At 37.0% G+C, this 13,269-nt stretch overlaps 1 non-coding gene across 1 annotated transcript; it reads right to left on the bottom strand.

Moving 5' to 3' along the window:
• Positions 1 to 260: 260 nt before the first annotated feature.
• On the bottom strand, positions 261 to 424 carry LOC117330236. The gene has a single exon (XR_004533310.1). It is a non-coding gene; the product is annotated as a U1 spliceosomal RNA (small nuclear RNA).
• Positions 425 to 13,269: the final 12,845 nt, after the last annotated feature.

Below are 13,269 nucleotides of genomic sequence, written 5' to 3' on the forward strand. Positions count from 1 at the left end.
CCTGGAAGCACATATTTACATTTAATTGGATAGAACTGGGTCGGTTTAAAATCCCACTGTGAAAGTTATAACATGTATTAGATTTATAATTTTAGCACCCATTTGGAATAGTAAAATATATTTGTTAAATGTTGAATTGATGAATATATCGAGTAATAATCAAAACCGTAATTATAGTTCCTTGACTGTTAAGTAATGATAAAAGATCTACACCATACCGAATTTCTGGAGGAATTAATTTGATTTTAATTGTTTATGGTCAGGGGTTAGCGCGAACGCAGACCCCCACACTAAAAAATAGCGTACCCGAGTAATCCGCATTTGGGATTATCGCAGGGTTCAGCACGACCGGAGTGCAATGGAAGGGCCTCGACCTGGGGGAACCGCCTAGCTGATCACGGTATCCCCTGTACCAGGTAAGTATGAGTTGTTATTATACGAATATAGTATATCAACTGATTGTAATATCACGTAGTCTAGGTGCGCAAAAATTAGCATACAGTGTATATAAAAGCTAGTTAATTACAATATTTTTTTAAATAAAATACATTAATATTTACTAAATTACATCAAATATTACATATTTAACAATCATAAATTAACAACATATGCATATCTTCATCACATTAGTAAATATTTTAGTTACAATAATATTGGATAACTAAACAAGGGAAGTAACTCTCTCAAATATGCCGGACTTCATAAATCAAGGGAGACAACTCCTATTTCAGGTTTGCTGGCTATCTGAAACACAAAATTACTTGATTGAAAAATCGGAAAATAAAATTTAATATATGCATTTAATTTTAGATCAGATTATGAATACTGAAGATATTTTATAATAAAATAAATATCATAGAATTTGAATGTCTTATCTTACACCATAGAAATCTTGTGTACATATTATATCGATACATAGAACCAGGTCCTTGAAACGAAGTAAAATTGCTGAGTATATCATTTCAGTATGTTATATATAGGTTTCAGTTCGAACAAAGAAGACCCCAGATAGTTACAGGGCGACAACTCTCGTGTCATGTCTGTGAAAGGTATTTAGATTAATGATAGATTCGTGTCAAGTCTGTGAATGATAGATTAACTAAGCAAGCTGGTGGAATCTTATTTCTTCCGCTCAAGTGGGAGGTTTTAAGAGGAATTCTACCACGGAAATATTTTCATGTTACATTAATTTATTTCTTTATAATTCTCAAAGAGGAAAACACTTCGAAGTTAAAACAAGTAAAAAGGCTTTGTATGTATTACATGCACATATTTAAAATGTTTCATTACGGATAGATATTTAGTTAAAATTGTTTGATGCACATGTGGTGCCAATTTAATGAGATGCTTGTGAAACCTGGGGTTAGAAAGATAGAACAATTATAGAAGAAATACATTTACAGTATGGTAAAGAATTTTAATACACGTAGTAGTACGCCGAATCACATGGTGAACGGTGAATTGTGCAGGTTTCCTTTAGAAATTTAGATAAAAACAAGAATGATTTTACATTGACCTAAACTTATGTAAACGAAATTATCTACTGCTCATATTGATGTATAAGTTCCATCAGTATTAAAACTTAAGTTATTATGTGTCCAAGACATATTATCAAATATATACTGGGTTTATTGGTATATGGACACTCTTGTCATATTATACAATTGATATAAAATATGTAAAAACCATCATTAAGCTAAGATTACAAGATCAATTTATTCAAAAATGGTTTCATAGGTTTTAAAAATTCATCGCGATGACAAATCTACTCCATAAATCTCAGTTTAATTTTGAACCATGCCTATTAAAACCTAATCATAACGAGAGAATGTTTTATATGTAATTCAGAACTTCTAATTTAAAGCTTTCTATAAGAACAGGGAGATGGATTAACGTTCCTCGCGAGGGAGGGCTATGTCCTGTATGTGAACTGTGTTAGTGATAAATATCATAATTTATTTGAGTGTAATAACTATGCTGTTCTAGTATTACGACAAATATATATACTAAGCTATTTCTATGTTATTCCCAATCTTATCAAAATGAAAGGAAATGTTCACCTTATGTAATACTGCTGTGTTGAGTAAGATAAAAAAAAAGATTGATTAAGAAACTACACGCTCAGACAAACATTTTGGTATATTACATGCCTACATTTAAGCAGATTTTTTTAGATATTTATTCGTGTTTGAAATTCAACATTTATCTCCTATATAGATGGCCCTTAAGCTTTGAGCAGCACTATTTGGCCAACCACCGATTTTTTATTTGAATTTTAAATCTTAAGGATTTCCCACCTCAATATAGGTATCATTTTGTTTTACTTATGATAAACTCTTGTGAAATTTTTGCATACTATTAAAAAAGTAGTTGTATGAATAAAATCAACAACATTATATCTATCTTTACCATGTAAGCATGCGTCATACATGTTTGTTTGTGGCAGATTATGAATAATTTTACGAGTTTCTGTGTTTCATCACGTGCCATTGGATATCTAATCACATTAAATATACCTTTACCTCCTTCCTGAAAATATCTAAAAATATTTAAAGTAATACTGTGACTCTTATGGCATTTCTAACATTAATTTACTGATTTTCCTTCAAATTAAACTGTATGCGTGTATGTATTTTTAAAAAGCCTGTTCAGTGGGGATCTTATTCTGTATACAAATTGTGTATGGTTATAATAATCTACATGTAAATTGTATAATCGCCATATATGTATGTGAGAGATAATCTTACCACTTATAGGAGTTTTGTCAAACATCACACAATTATATAACAGAGGCCTATATAATAACAATATAGGTCTCTGATTATAATCAGCGTTTACCTTTACAACTGTTTTAACCATTCGGGAATTATACTTAACTACCGACATTTATTGTATTATTGAAGGGAGATGACGTGTGTCCGTGCCGTTTGTGGACGAAATCTGGTTCGTTGTTGAAGATATAAAATATGTTTGTGCCATTCACACGCCAAATGGGCAACATTTGTTGACGAATGTGTTCGTCAAATATGAACCTCGCTGGACGAAAGTTTCGTCGAGAAATGAGTTTGTCAAATATGAACTTTTGTTACCATAACTAAGTAAGAGTTACTTCCCTTGTATCGTCAGAGAACTGTTGCAGTTACATGAAATGGGTTTTTGTCGGCTAGATACTCTCGCCGACACGGCTGTCTTGGGTTCCTCGTTCGGACATCACACAACTTCCACAATGTAGAATTATTATAGTTTGGTAATTATAAGCTTGGCCACTGCATTTTCCCAGGGTCAAGTTCTTAGTGCACTTGATGAACTGTGTATGAATGTTGATCCAGTTATCAATACAATTACATGCATATAACATGTCTTCATTATATAAGATATCTGATATACTTTTCTTTATAAGACATCTTATATATTATCGCGGAAATTAAATGAGAGACAATTGTATCTTATAAAAAATTTAGTTGTTTTGATTATATATAAATACGTACGAACCCCTGTAGTCTGAATCTATGACTGAAAGGAGTCAGACTTTCCATATCAATTGTAACGAACCCCTGTGATCTGAATCTCTAACTAAAAGGAGTCGGATTTCCCATATCAAATGCGCTCTATTTCATGTAAATTAAAGATTTATGAAAACGAAGTTAATGAAAACTTTATTGAATAAAAGAGCAAGACTAGGTACTAGATTTATTCATAACGTTACTACACCGGACCTATATTTCGGACAGTTGACATCATTATAAGCTGTAAGATGTATCGATAGTTTTCTTTATACCATACACCGGCACCTTATTGGGTTAAAGGAGACAGTTTAAACAATATGCAGTAATCAAATTCCTTAAAACACATACATATATTTTATATGGAATGGGAAAACAAGCTTAGAGCTTATATCAATTCGTTTCCATTTAATTCAATGGTTTATCATTCCACATCTTAACTAATTTCTGGGAGAGAATTTTCACGATCTTGTCTTGTCCTGAATATAGGAGTATTCTCCCTTCAATTGCGGCCCCCTCTGTATCTTTTTTTCAACCAATCAGAAGACTGTGTGTTCTAATCTCCCCAAACCGGAAACAAATTGATGCTGTTAGTGAAAGACTTATACACGTGTTACATGTTATAATGTAAGTATCAGGTGCCATGTTTAGTATATCTACTGTAATCTTTCAACGATAAGACATTTTAAGCTATATTGACTGTTTAGTAGTGGACATTGTCAATGATATGGAGATCTAGAGAATACCTTATAATTACCAAAGGGCCAAGCATTACTCATTAGCCTAGCCCGAGTTTTCTCTGGCCCTGTCACCATGTCTGGTGTAGGGCCAGAGCTCACTACTATATGAAAACGTGGAATTATCCGACACCGTTTGGTGTCGCTAAGAATTTGATGCAAAAACAATAAAATCGGGTGTGACATAACACCTACCTTACATATATGGATAAATGAGATATTTATGTACCCCAAAACACCCATTTAGTCTCATATAGGTGTTTTATTCCGTCCGTATAGACCCTCGCTTTACGCTAGTCAAAATGTCATACTTGACTCGACGCCATATTGCTAACTATGTAGGTCGCGGTCCGCCTAATTACCCTAATCTGTGCGCGATGGAGCGAAAAGAAAAAAAAATACAACATTTATTTTTATATATTTTACCGCTTATAATTTATAAATAATGATTTTTTTAATGGAATATAACATCTTTTGGGAAATAATCAACTTAGTTTTCATAATTTAAACTTTGTAAGAAGAAAAACACAATAAATCATATGTGGTCTTTTCGGTCCATTGCGTTCCGATTTGGGTGGTTAGTCGTACTGTCACTTACAAAATGGCGGGTCAACAGTATGAAATTTTGACTAGCGTAAAGCGAGGGCCTGTACGGACGGAATAAAACACCTATATGAGACTAAATGGGTGTTTTGGGGTACATTAATATCTCATTTATCCATATATGTAAGGTAGGTGTTATGTCACACCCGATTTTATTGTTTTTGCATCAAATTCTTAGCGACACCAAACGGTGTCGGATAATTCCACGTTTTCATATAGTAGTGCGCTCTGGCCCTACACCAGACATGGTGACAGGGCCAGAGAAAACTCGGGCTATCATTAGCCCAGAGACGTCTGATATGTGATGTACACGTCTCTGACCAGCCCAAGTGTACTTCATCTAGTTAAAGGTCTCTGGCTATTTTTTGTGTGTACATTGTATAGGAGGGGAATACATTGTATAGGAGTGTCTACATTGTATGGGGGTCTACATTGTATAGGAGGGGTATACATGGTATAGGATTGTCTACATTGTATGGGGGTATACATTGTATAGGAGGGTCTGCATTGTATGGGGTCTACATTGTATAGAGGGGTCAACATTGTATAGGGGATCTACATTGTACAGGGGATCTACATTGTATAGGTGGTTCTACATTGTATAGAGAGTGTACATTATATAGGAGGGTCTACATTGTATAGGAGGGGTATACATTGTATAGGAGGGCTATACATTGTATAGGAGGGTCTACATTGTATAGGAAGGATATACATTGTATAGGAGGGATATTCATTGTATAGGAGGGTCTACATTGTATGGGGTCTACACTGTATAGAGGGGTCTACACTGTATAGAGGGGTCTACACTGTATAGAGGGGTCTACATTGTATAGGGGATCTACATTGTACAGGGGATCTACATTGTATAGAGGTGTCTACATTGTATAGGAGGGGTATGCATTGTAAAGGAGGGTCTACATTGTATAGAGGGGTCTACATTGTATAGAGAGGTCTACATTGTATAGAGGGGTCTAAATTGTATAGGGGATCTACATTGTACAGGGGATCTACATTGTATAGGGGATCTACATTGTATAGAGGGGGCTACATTGTATAGAGGATCTACATTTTACAGGGGATCTACATTGTATAGAGGGGTCTACATTGTATAAAGGACCTACATTTTACAGGGGATCTACATTGTATAGGGGATCTACATTTTACAGGGGATCTACATTGTATAGGGGTATACATTGAATAGGGGGTGTACATTGTATAGGGGGTGTACATTGTATATGGGGTCTACATTGTATAGGGGTCTACATTGTATAGGGGGATCTACATTGTATAGGAGGGGTATACATTGTATAGGATTGTCTACATTGTATAGAGGGGTCTACATTGTATAGAGAGGTCTACATTGTATAGAGGGGTCTAAATTGTATAGGGGATCTACATTGTACGGGGGATCTACATTGTACAGGGGATCTACATTGTATAGAGGGGTCTACATTGTATAGAGGATTTACATTTTACAGGGGATCTACATTGTATAGAGGGGTCTACATTGTATAGGAGGGGTCTACATTGTATAGCGGATCTACATTTTACAGGGGATCTACATTGTATAGGGGATATACATTGTATAGGAGGGGTCTACATTGTATAGAGGACCTACATTTTACAGGGGATCTACATTGTATAGGGGATATACATTGTATAGAAGGGTCTACATTGTATAGCGGATCTACATTTTACAGGGGATCTACATTGCATAGGGGGTATACATTGAAAAGGTGGTGTACATTGTATATGGGGTTTACATTGTATGGGGGTCTACATTGTATAGGGGGATCTACATTATATAGGGAATCTACATTGTATAGGAGGGGTATACAATGTATAGGAGGGTTTACATTGTATAGGAGGGGTATACATTGTATAGGATTGTCTACATTGTATGGGGGTCTACATTGTATAGGGGTGTCTACATTGTATAGGAGGGGTATACATTGTATAGGAGGGTCTGCATTGTATGGGGTCAACATTGTATAGGGTATCTACATTGTACAAGGGATCTACATTGTATAGGTGGTTCTACATTGTATAGGGAGTGTACATTGTATAGGGGAAGTACATAAGTCATTGTGTAGGGGGTGTACATTGTATAGGAGGGGTATACATTGTATAGGAGGGGTATACATTATATAGGAGGGTCTACATTGTATAGGAGGGGTATACATTGTATAGGAGGGCTATACATTGTATAGGAGGGACTACATTGTATGGGGTCTACACTATATAGAGGGGTCTACACTGTATAGAGAGGTCTACATTGTATAGGGGATCTACATTGTATAGGGGATCTACATTGTATAGAGGTGTCTACATTGTATAGGAGGGGTATGCATTGTAAAGGAGGGTCTACATTGTATAGAGGGGTCTACATTGTATAGAGAGGTCTACATTGTATAGAGGGGTCTACATTGTATAGGGGATCTACATTGTACATGGGATCTACATTGTACAGGGGATCTACATTGTATAGAGGGGTCTACATTGTATAGGGAGGTCTACATTGTATAGAGGGGTCTATATTGTATAGGGGATCTACATTTTACAGGGGATCTACATTGTATAGGGGATCTACATTGCATAAAAGTGTCTACATTGTATAGGGGATCTACATTTTACAGGGGATCTACATTGTATAGGGGGTATACATTGAATAGGGGGTGTACATTGTATAGGGGGTGTACATTGTATATGGGGTCTGCATTCAATAGGGGGTCTACATTGTATAGGGGGGCCTACATTGTATAAGGGGATGTACATTGTATAGGGGGTATACATTGAATAGGGGTGTACATTGTATAGGGGTGTACATTGTATAGGGGATGTACACTGTATAGGAGGGGTCTACATTGTATAGGGGTCTACATTGTATAGGGGGTCTACATTGTAAAGGGGGTCTAAATTGTATAGGGGCTGTACTTTCTATAGGGGGGTCTACATTGTATATGGGGTCTACATTAAATATGGGGGTCTCCAGTGTATAGGGGGGTGAACATTGTATAAGGGGCCGTACATTGTATAGGGGATGTACACTGTATAGGAGGGGTCTACATTGTATAGGGGTCTACATTGTATAGGGGGTCTACATTGTAAAGGGGGTCTAAATTGTATAGGGGCTGTACTTTCTATAGGGGGGTCTACATTGTATAGGGTGTCTTCATTGTATAGAGGGGTCTTCATTGTATGGGGGTCTACATTGTATAGGAGGGTCTACATTGTATAGGAGGGGTCTACTTTGTATAGGAGGGGTATACATTGTATTGGAGGTTCTACATTGTAGAGAGGGTCTACATTGTATAGGGGCTGTATATTGTATAGGGTTGTCTACATTGTATAGGATGGGTCTACTTTGTATAGGAGGGGTAAACATTGTATTGGAGGTTCTACATTGTACAGGGGATCTACATTGTATAGGGGTTCTACATTGTATAGGGGGTGTACATTGTATAGGGGGGTCTACATTGTATAGGAGGGGTATACATTATATAGGAGGGTCTACATTGTATAGGAGGGGTTTACATTGTATAGGAGGGCTATACATTGTATAGGAGGGCTATACATTGTATAGGAGGGTCTACATTGTATAGGAGGGATATACATTGTATAGGAGGGGTATTCATTGTATAGGAGGGTATACATTGTATAGGGTCTACACTGTATAGAGGGGTCTACATTGTATAGGGGATCTACATTGTACAGGGGATCTACATTGTATAGAGGTGTCTACATTGTATAGGAGGGGTATGCATTGTATAGGAGGGGTATACATTGTATAGGAGGGTCTACATTGTATGGGGTCTACACTGTATAGAGGGGTCTACATTGTATAGGGGATCTACATTGTATAGGGGATCTACATTGCATAGAGGTGTCTACATTGTATAGGGGATCTAAATTGTACAAGGGATCTTCATTTTACAGGGGATCTACATTTTATAGGGAGTATACATTGAATAGGGGATGTACATTGCATAGAGGGTGTACATTGTGTATTGGGGTGTACATTGTATAGGGGGTCTACATTGAATAGGGGGTCTACATTGTATAGGAGGGTCTACATTGTATGCGGGTCTACATTGTATAGGAGGGGTATACATTGTATTGGAGAGTCTACATTGTATAACGGGTCTACATTGTATAGGGGGTATATATTGAATTGGGGTTGTACATTGTATAGGGGGTGTACATTGTATATGAGTGTCTACATTGTATAGGGGTGTCTACATTGTACAGGGGCTGTACATTGTGTAGGGATCTATAGTAAATAGTGTACATTGTATAGCAGGGGTATACATTGTATAGGGGATGAACTTTGTATAGGGGTCTACATTGTATAGGGGGTCATCATTGTTAAGGGGGGGTCTACATTGTATAGGGGGTGTACATTGTATAGGAGGGGTCTACATTGTATAGGGGGGTCTACATTGTATAGGGGGTCTACATTGTATAGGGGGATCTACATTGTATAGGAGAAGTATATATTGTATAGGAGTATCTACATTGTATGGGGGTGTCTGCATTGTAAAGTAGGGGTATACATTGTATAGGAGGGTCTGCATTGTATAGGAGGGGTATACATTGTATAGGAGGGTCTACATTGTATAGGAGGGGTATACATTGTATAGGAGGGTCTACATTGTATAGGAGGGGTATACATTGTATAGGAGGGTCTACATTGTATAGGAGGGGTATACATTGTATAGGAGTATCTACATTGTATGGGGGTCTACATTGTATAGGGGATCTACATTGTATAGGTGGGGTCTACATTGTATACGGGTGTCTATATTGTACAGGGGTTGTACATTGTGTTGGGGTCTATAGTAGATAGGGGAATCTACATTGTATAGGGGGATGTACATTGTATAAGGAGGTGTATATTGTATAGGAGGGGTATACATTGTATAGGAGTGTCTATATTGTATGAGGGTCTACATTGTATCAGGGTCTACATTGTTTAGGGGGATCTACATTGTAAAAGGAGGGGTTTACATTGTATATAGGAGGGTCTACATTGTATAGGAGGGGTATTCATTGTATAGGATTGTCTACATTGTATAGGGGTCTACATTGTATATGGGTGTCTACATTGTATAAGGGTCTACATTGTATAGGAAGGGTATACATTGTATAGGTGGGTATACATTGTATAGGAGGGTATCACACTGTATAGAGGGGTCTACATTGTATAATGGGATCTAATTGTCGGGGGGATCAAAATGTATGAGGTGTTTTCATTGTTGGGGGGTGCAGAAAAGGAGGGCTCATGTATGGAGGGGGCCCTACTGTATAGGGGGGTTACTTGCATAGGGGGGTTCTACTTGTATAGGGGATCACATTGAAAGGGGGATCTACATTGTAGAGGTGTCTACATTGTTTGGGGGTTGCATTGAAAAAGGAGGGTCACATTGTATGGGGTCACATTTATAGAGGGTTACATTGTAAGGGTCTACTTGTACAGTGGTCTCATTGTTAGAGGGTCTTTTATGAGGGTGTAATTGTATAGGGGATCTCATTGTACAGGGTTTACATTTTACAGGTGATCTACATTGTACAGGAATCACTTGATGGGGGGGCCCCAATTGTATAGAGGGGTCTACATTGTAGAGGGGTTTAAAATGTACAGGGACTACTTTTTACGGGGTGATTACTTTGTACGTGAATCTACTTGTATAGAGGGTCAAAATTTTTAAAGGGGATCTAATTTTACGGGGATCTCTTGTAAAAGGGGTATACATTAAATAGGGGGGGTACATGTATGGGGGTGTACATTGTATATTGGCCTACTTAAAAGGGTGGTCTCATTTTATACGGGGGTCTAATTGTATAAGGGGGTCAGTATAGGGGGTTACAGTGTAAAGGGGTGAACATTGTAAAAGGGGGTCTCTTGTATGGGGGGTGACATGATAGGGGGGTTTTACATTGTATAGGGGGTCTAAAATTGATGGGGGGGTCTACATGTAAGGGGGGCTTTATTTTGTATGGGGGTCTACATTTTTTTGGGGTGTCTTCATTTTAAGGGGGGTCTTCTTTTTATAGGGGGTCACTTTGTAAGGGGTCAAACAGGTATAGGGTTTTCAATTTGTATTGGGGGTCCAAATTGTTTGGGGGGTCTACAGGTATATGGGGGTCTCACCCCATCATTTCCCTCCATAAAATGCTTAGTTTTTTTTTTTTCCCAAAAATTTTTTGTTTAAAACAGAAAATCTATTTTAAAAACCCTTTGATACGCTGCGGTTTTCTATTTTTTTTGGTGTTTTTTATATTCATGAATCTATCTGATCCATCATTAACATAATTCTTGCTGCGCCATACTGTCATGTTGTTTTTTTTAAATATATCACAATAATTGTGCACTTAAAAACTGTCACCATTATCATTTATTGCTGTCAAAATCCTTTTTTAACAAGTTTTCATTTTGGGGACCCAAAATTTTTGACATTAGATTAAAAAACCGAAAAAACTATTATGTTTGCTCTGATATGAAACTGTAATAAGTATCCCAAAACACTCTATTTTGTTTGTGTGGAAAAAAATACAACCCCAAAATTACAAAATATGTTATGTTTGTGTAGCTTTAAGTTGTTTTACCCTAAACCAAAGTAACCCCCCCACAAACACCCCGATCAATAAATTTTAAATTTCCCATTTCCTTGACCTTGGATACAAATTACCTTTCCTCTGACCAATGTGCCTAGTTAGTTATTTTTACCAATTTTTCTATTGCTACAAAACTTTATCGTGAAAATATACAAATTTGACCTAAAGACCTTGATTTTTGATATCGTTTTTTATTTTGTGAATGAGCTTATCGATTTAATTTTATGTTAAATTTGGGCTAGTGATTTTTTTTCTAGTTTTTTCAAAATTGTCCCCTAATTTTGAAGGGTTAAAAAGTAAAAAATTTACAAAAAAAAACACAAAAAAAAAAAAAAAAACTTTTTAAATTTTAGACAAAAAACAAACAAAGTATTTAAAGTAAATTCTTAAGTTAAAAATTTTTTATTTTTCACATTTTTTTTTTAAATTGCAAAAATTTTTTCCCCCAATACATCAAACACCCCCCAAAAGTTTTGAAAAAGTTCTTTGGTTGATGGTTGCGAGGGACTAATAAAATTTTTCCATAATTAGAAATTTTATCAAAAGGAAAGTGAAAACTATAATTTTCCAAAATTTTTTTTTCCTCAATGGGGGGGGTGGGGGTGTTAATTACAATTTAAAATTTCCTCCCCCTGGGGGGGCCGCGTGGGGGGAGTTAGGTTGCCGACACCTTTTTCCCGGGTACCTCCGGCTTTCCTCCACCTCCCAAAACCCCGGGACGTCCTTAAAAAACCCTGGTGTTAATGGACGTTAGAAAAAAACAAACAACAAACTCAAATAAAAAAAAATTTTAAAAATCTTTTTATAATTTTGTTTTATGCTAAAAAAATTTTCAGAAATGGCGTAACCAAAAGAAATTTTAGTAGAAAAATCGACGCCCTTAGATTTCATTTATAAACCCAATGTGCTTTTTTTATGCGTGACTTTTTTGATTGTTTTGGAAGAGTTTTCCTCCCTTGTTTGTTTTTTCTTTTTCCCTTTTTTTTCTCACCTGGCCCCAAGGGGCCCGGGGACTTTCCTGGTGGCGCGTCCGTCGTCCGGGATCCGTCGCCTCAAATTTTTTTTTAATTGCTACTATCCTAAAGTATTGTGGATTTTCACAAAATTTGGTCGAAACCTTGGGGGGGGGAAAGAGTTTGTATCATTTTACTCTGAAACCCCCCAAACCCGGGGGCGGGGCCAAATAGGGGAATAGGGTTAAACCCCTTTAAAAGCACTAGTCATAAAATTTTGAAAATTTTAATAAAATTTGGTAGGAAAATCCTTTGGGAGAAGGGGGAAAGGTTTTTTAAAATTTTTACTCTGAACCCCCAGGGGGGCCCGGGGGCGGGGGCCCAAAAAGGGAAATAGGGGTTTTCCTTTAAAAACGTACAGTAAAGGGATAAGATTTAACCAAATTTGGTCATAACACCTTGGCAAAGGGGGGCCCGAGTTGTATAAATTTTTTTCGAACCCCCAGGGGGCCCGAGGGGCAGGGGCCAAAAGGGAAATAGGGTTAATCATTAAATCGCTATAGTCATAAAATTAGAATGAATTGAACCCCTTTTGGTTAGGAAAATCCTTGGGGAAGGGAAAGAGTTTGTATAAATTTTTTCTCTGAACCCCCAGGGGCCCCAGGGGCGGGGGCCCAATAGGGTAAAAGGGTTACTCCTTTAAATCCTATAGTCAAAAAATTTTCAATAATTTGAACTAGATTTAGCAGGAATTTATTGGGAAAAAGGGGAAAGAGTTTGTATAAATTTTTTCTTAACCCCAGGGGCCTGAGGGGCGGGGCCCCCAAAAGGGAAAAAAGGGTTAATCCCTTTAAACGC

Source organism: Pecten maximus, chromosome 6 (genome assembly GCF_902652985.1).
Source record: "Pecten maximus chromosome 6, xPecMax1.1, whole genome shotgun sequence".
NCBI lineage: Eukaryota > Metazoa > Mollusca > Bivalvia > Pectinida > Pectinidae > Pecten > Pecten maximus.